General features: G+C 37.6%; 1 protein-coding gene and 1 pseudogene across 1 annotated transcript in view; both read left to right on the plus strand.

Moving 5' to 3' along the window:
- The first annotated feature begins 197 nt into the window (after positions 1 to 197).
- LOC105814186 lies at positions 198 to 538 on the plus strand (annotated as a pseudogene).
- A 383-nt stretch (positions 539 to 921) lies between these two features.
- The window catches only part of CCNB1IP1 (cyclin B1 interacting protein 1, E3 ubiquitin protein ligase), a 25,971-nt gene continuing 20,489 nt past the window's right edge, over positions 922 to 6,403 (plus strand). Inside the window, exons 1-2 of the mRNA XM_012649464.1 lie at positions 922 to 949; positions 4,853 to 5,081. The gene's annotated coding sequence lies outside the window, so the exon portion shown is untranslated. The remainder of the gene's footprint in view (positions 950 to 4,852; positions 5,082 to 6,403) is intronic.

Below are 6,403 nucleotides of genomic sequence, written 5' to 3' on the forward strand. Positions count from 1 at the left end.
GATTCAAAATCAGCTAAACTTTACTTTAAAGCCTACATGCTTGGCCACCCATCTTTTATCCACCAAGCCTGTTAGCTCAAGGATTAACCTTTAGGTAAATTCTAACTTGAATGGATCTAGAATGTTTAAAATGGAATTTTTTACTTTGCATAAATTAACCATGTTGAGCTTTTGTTGCTGATTGTGCTCCTGCAAACATGGTAAACGTTTCTAAAACCCGCTGGACTTTCTGTAAGAAGTGTGGTAAGCACCAACCCCACAAAGGGACATAGTGCAAGAAGGGCAAGAATTCTCTGTATGTCCAGGGAAAGTGGCGTTATGACAGGATGCAGAGTGGCTGTGTTGGGTAAACTAAGCCAATTTCCCTGAAAAAAAGACTGAAACTACAAAAAGATTGTGCTGAGGCTTCAGTGTGCAGCCCAACTGCTGATCTAAGAGAATGCTGGCTATTAAGAGATGTAAGCATTTTGAACTAGGAGGAAATAAGAGAAAGGGCCAAGTGGTCCAGTTCTACGCGTCATCTTTTGTTTTATTATGAAAAGAATAACACCTTGAGATTATGTTAAAAAAATTAACCATGTCGAGGTTAATTAACCATGTCAAAGTGTTAAGAATTATCCTCAAGGGACGAAAATTGTTTGGCATAGAATGCAGTAGGCCCATCTAAACAAGAACGTATGTAAGTAGCTTAACTCAGACTGCATTTGTGCTAAGTATATTAACCCAGGAGGAAACTTGGTTTAAGTTCACTCTAAAAACGGTGCAAGAAGCATCACTGGCTTGGGAAGAGACTACTGGGTGAAGGAGGGAGTTGCGTCATTTCAGCACCTTTTAAGGTAAGGGAGGAGGGAATCCTCCTTGAACTCATTAGCCAATCAGATTCTGAGGCTACTTCCCAAGGGCACTTCCTGTCTCTTCACTTTCTCTCCCTCTCCGTTTTGGTAGGCTGGTGAGTGTACACTTAATTTTGCTTTCCAGTTGTCTTGAATTTCTCTTCCATTTGAGCCATATACCCTCGTGGCAGGCCTTTATTTCAAGCCAGCACTGGAGTGTGTGTGAGTCGCAAGGCGATTAATCTCGGCTGTGTGGAGGTTGGGGGAAAGCAGTGAGATGCTCTGCCTGGCTTGTTTCCACGTGGGCCTCTGCAGTACTGGGTTTGACTTCCTTCCCTGAGACCTGGTGACCCAGGAACAATAGATTCTGCTTCAGGTACAGAGTGCATGTGTTCCTAGAAAACGGCTGACTTCATGTTGCTCGGGGGGAAAGATATTAGTATCCCAATGCTGTTTTGATTTATATCTCCCTGCTTGAGGGTAGATCTTGGAGAAGGAATTCTTCCCAGATTTTAATTCTCCGGTGATTGTCTATAGTGCCCAGGTCCTTACAGTGTAGGAGCTGCCGCGGACATTGTCTTTGCTCAGAGTATTTCGGCTTTCTTGTTAAGACTGGGCAGCAAACTCTGAAGACAGATGGTTTTAGTGAGCCCTAAGAGGAGCTTCTAATTTTATTGTTACCATTGTGGTGAGGGTGTTCTAAAAAAGCTTAAAATTTACTGAAAAAAAATCAAGGATCATAGTGCAAGCCTTGATTCAAATTCCAGCGCCACAGTTACTGCTCCAGGTGACCTTGGGAGAGGCAGTGAGCCATTCTGGGCCTCAGCTTGTGAAGATCAAATAAAATATATGAAGGCCAGGCACTAGTTGGTCTGTATTAAATGTTAGGCACCTTCTAGAAGTAAACAAAACTTACTTATTTGCAATAAATATTTTCTGTCTTTTTTCTCACAAAAAGTTTTGTCTAATGACCTTGGGAGTAATTTCATTGGATTCCTATTTTTCTCATTGATATATATTAGTTTGAATGTATGTGTTGGTTATTCTTACAGGCAGAAAATGTGAGAAAGACAAATAATAAACTAGTTAATTGAATGTACTAGCAATAGGCATTTGTAGGCTTCCCATAATCCTTATAATTCTCAAGCTTTATTGTTACATTAATTTTATATTTGAAATAGGTAATACATTCACATAGTTCAAAATTCACAAGGGACCAAAGTGTATACAATGAAAAGTCTCTTATTCCTGTCCTTAAACCACCTGACTTTTTAATCCCCAATAAGAGTGTTAACAGTTTCTTGTGTATCTTTTCTAAGATATTTTATGCACATATAAGCAAATATGTGTATTTATCCTTCCCTTCTGTACATACTCTACCGTGTACCTTTCTTTTCACTTAACTGTTTTATATGAATAAATAGTGTCCACATTCTTTGTGATGGTTACATAGTATTCTAATATATGTACATACCATAATTTACTTAGCTTTTATTGGTAGACATTTTAGATAGTTTATGATCTTGATATTTCCCTCAAAATGAATAACTTTGTATATGAATCACAGTTGGCACATAGGCATTTCAGTTGGGTTTTGGTATCTTCATCTTTAAAAGGACTCTAGATATTTTGCAACACTTCTTGTTAATTTATTTTGTGTACAGTGATGATTAGAAACCAATTAACACCCTAAATATGTTGATTGAGCAGTAATTGATTGAGTACCAAAATCAAAACCATGCTGATGGCCTTTATGTGAAAATATCTTTGACCACGTTGGTTTGAATAGGGAACGGGTTTATCTTGTTATGAGGACATATTTAATGTTGGGAAGGAATGACAACAGTGACCTAGAACATCCCAATAGTTTTTGTATTCACAAGGGCAGAAGGGGCATACTTTCGGTGTTTACTTAGAAAATGTGTTCTGGATATCTTCCTGGAATTATGGTGTTGAGGGAGTAGACTCATATTTTAGCATTAAGTTAGGAAAAGCTGAAATGTTTTTTAGGATGTAAACATGTGAAATATAAAGGAAGCCCTTGTGAATTCTCCAAAGCTGTTTAAGTCTTAGGAGGCTTAGTTCATGTCTTGTGAAACATCTAGGTTTTCAGTTAGGAGGTTTTGTTAGTTGAGGAAAAAATTAGGTTCTTTCCAGTGGAAGCATGCTTTTGTTAAGAAGTAACTTCATATAGAAAATGCTGGAGTTTTCATTGTTAAGTGTGGAATGAGGGGAAGAAGGAAGCAAGCGTGTGTCTTTTTTCTTAGAAGACACAGTATCTGGGAGTTGGAAGAGCCCTTATAAGTACTATTTGAGTGACTTTTCTGGCTTGTGAAAAGTTAAATTTTTGGGTAGAATATCTGCATTACTACTCATTAGCTGGTTGAGCTTGGACAAGTAATAGAAACAACATCTTAAACATTTAACTTCATGCCAGCTACACTGCAAGATATATTTATTACTTCATTTAATCTTCACAGAAGTTCTAAAAGATAGGAAGTATTTGTCCTCATTTTACAGAGGGGACAACTGAGGCTTAGAGAAATTGCATAATTGCCTAAGGTCAGAGTCAATGTGTGAGACAGCCAGGATTAAAACTCAATTCTATCTGACTTCAAAATCCATTATCTTATAGAATACAAATTAATGTAGCTATTATGGAAAACAGTATGAGGTTCCTCAGCAAATTAAAAATAGAACTACCATATGATCCAGAAATCTCACTTCTGGGTATATATCCAAAGCAAATAAAATCAGTATGTCAAAGAGCTATCTATACTCCCATGTTCATTGCAGCACTATTCACAATAGTTAAGATATAGAATCAACCTAAGGGTCCATCAACAACAGATGAATGGATAAAGAGAATATGGTATATATGTACAGTGGAATACTATTCAGCCTTATAAAAGAAGGAAATTCTGTTGCTTGTGACAACATGGATGAACCGGAGGACATTTTTATAAGTGAAATAAGCCAAGCATAGAAAGACAAGTACTGTATGATCTCACTTAATATGTAAAATCTAAAAAAGTTGAACTCATAGAAGCAGAGAGTAGAATGGTGGTTGCCAAGGGTGGGGAGTGAGGAGTGTGGGAAGAATGAGAAGATGTTGGTTAAAGGGTATAAAGTTTCAATTAGACAGGAGGAATAATTTCTGGAGATGTGTTGTACAGCATGGTAACTATAGTTAATATTATAATAATGTATTTTGAATACTTGAAAATTGCTGAGAGAGTAGAACTTCAGTGTTCTTATCGCAGACAAAAATGATAAGTGAGGCGATGGATATAATTAGCTTGATTTAATCATTTCATAATGTATACATGTATCAAAACATCACATTGTACACTGTAAATATATACAATTTTATTTGCCAATTATACCTTAACAAAACTAGAAAAAAAATAAAATACAAAGAAATCTATTATCCTATTCACTAAGCTAAGTTGCCTGCCATTTAGTCTTTAAACCTTCCTCGCATACCAATAAAATGGAGATGATATAGAACTTGCAAAATGAGGTAATATATGGAAATTGCTTTATAAGTTCTAAGATAGGCCAAGTATTATGAAATAGATTAAACAGCAAGTTAAGAGAGAAGAGGTTTTACTACCTTTCACATCCTGATTTCAAGCAAGTTACTCCTTCCCGTTGTCTTGACCAAAAGCCCTTGGGCACAATATTTTCATTTCATTTTTATTTGGTTCACTAGCCATGGGATTGCAACTGGGTAAAATGGTGGGATGTGAATGGCATGAGCTGCATGGTTAGTCCGAGTTTTTAACCTCACCACTTCTCTTTCATGTATATTCTGAATGGATTCCTTCTGTACTAAGAGGTTAAAGCTGTCAGTATTCTTAGCTAACACAGCTGACAGTGAGTGGGAAATAAAACCTGGAGTCTGTTTTGATAGCAGTGCCTTATACAACTATCTCTAAAGGAAAACTATGCCAAGTTATCAGTTTAGCATTTACTTCCTATGTATAATGTTTTATATTGTTTTCCTTTTGTTTCAGGTTGAAGATGAAATCCACTGAGGAGGGAAGGCCTGAGTCTTTAGCACCCTGTGTGCCAGCCCAGAAGTGGCTCTGTGAAAGCCTCTGTAATATCTATAGACCTCCCTGAAAATCAAGTGGGCTTGGATTTGGACATTCTCAATAGAAGGGGTTAAAGGCTGATGGGACCATACAGGAAGGTATTGAATTTTGACCAAGATAAGGCTGCCTTAAGTTCTCTACAATACATGTATTATGTTTCTTTTCTATCTAAAAAGATAAGAGATTATTTGAGTTAAAATTATATCTCATAATGCTAGACACGTAATAGGTGCTGAGTAAATTGGAATGGAAATGGTCAAATTGAGTGATAATACTATTTTAAGATGGAAGTATCTGCTGATTTAGTATTAATATTATCAATTCGTAGTTTGTATCAGGCCTTCATGAAATGTCTATTCACACATACAAAATGTACCTTTTGGCTATGAACACCAGGACTTTGGAGGGCTTACTGCCCACATTGAACAAAATGAATGGATAATTGATTGTTTATATAGTATTTATAAAACGCTTAGTAAATATGAAATGACCTTTGCTTGGTAGAATGACATTTACTGAAACATGGTTAGAATTCTGCAGGGAGTATCACACATTGGGAAAGGCATATTTAACATCAGGATTTATGTGCTAGGCTTTGTGCTGTGAGTCAAGGACACAAAGACCAGGCCCCTTGCAATCTGTGTTTTGTTTGTGAAATGAGGTAAACAGAGAACTTGTCCCTTTCAACCTATAATTATCATCCTGTAACAAGTACTTGGATCAAGTTTAGAGGTAGACATTGTTCAAAGTGTAGAAACCTCTCACATCATATCTTGCTTCTTGGCAACATTTCCTTAGTTAATCTTGCATGCTGCTGATCTGAAAACATTTTACATAGTTAAAGCATTATTCAAGTATAGGATAAAGAAGGAGTAAAATAATACTCTGGTTATATCTCTCTGAGGTATTTACAACACCTCAATTTCTTTCTGACCTACTAAGCCAATATGTCATTCTTATTACATTCTAAAGCAAACCATCTCTGTAGCTCTGCTTTTTATTTCACGTAGGAAGTGCCATCGTGATGAAGTTTTTTTTTTTGAGACAGAGTCTCACTCTGTTGCCTGGGCTAGAGTGCCATGGCGTCAGCCTAACTCACAGCAACCTCAAACTCCTGGGCTCAAGCGATCCTCCAGTCTCAGCCTCCCTAGTAGCTGCGACTACAGGTGCACACCACCATGCCTGGCTAATTTTTGTATTTTTTGTAGAGATGAGGTCTCGCTCTTGCTCAGGCTTGTCTGGAACTCCTGAGCTCAAGTGATCCTCCTGCCTTGCCCTCCCAGAGTGCTGAAATTATAGGCGTGAGCCATCGCGCCTGGCCCATGCTTCTTTTCTTAACCTTACGTGGTCTCTACCACTTAATTGGTGGTACATTACTTTTTTTTTTTTTGAGACAGAGTCTCACTGTGTCGCCCGGGCTAGAGTGCCGTGGCGTCAGCCTAGCTCACAGCAACCTCAAACTCCTGGGCT

Source organism: Propithecus coquereli, unplaced genomic scaffold (assembly GCF_000956105.1).
Source record: "Propithecus coquereli isolate 6110/MARCELLA unplaced genomic scaffold, Pcoq_1.0 Scaffold3, whole genome shotgun sequence".
NCBI lineage: Eukaryota > Metazoa > Chordata > Mammalia > Primates > Indriidae > Propithecus > Propithecus coquereli.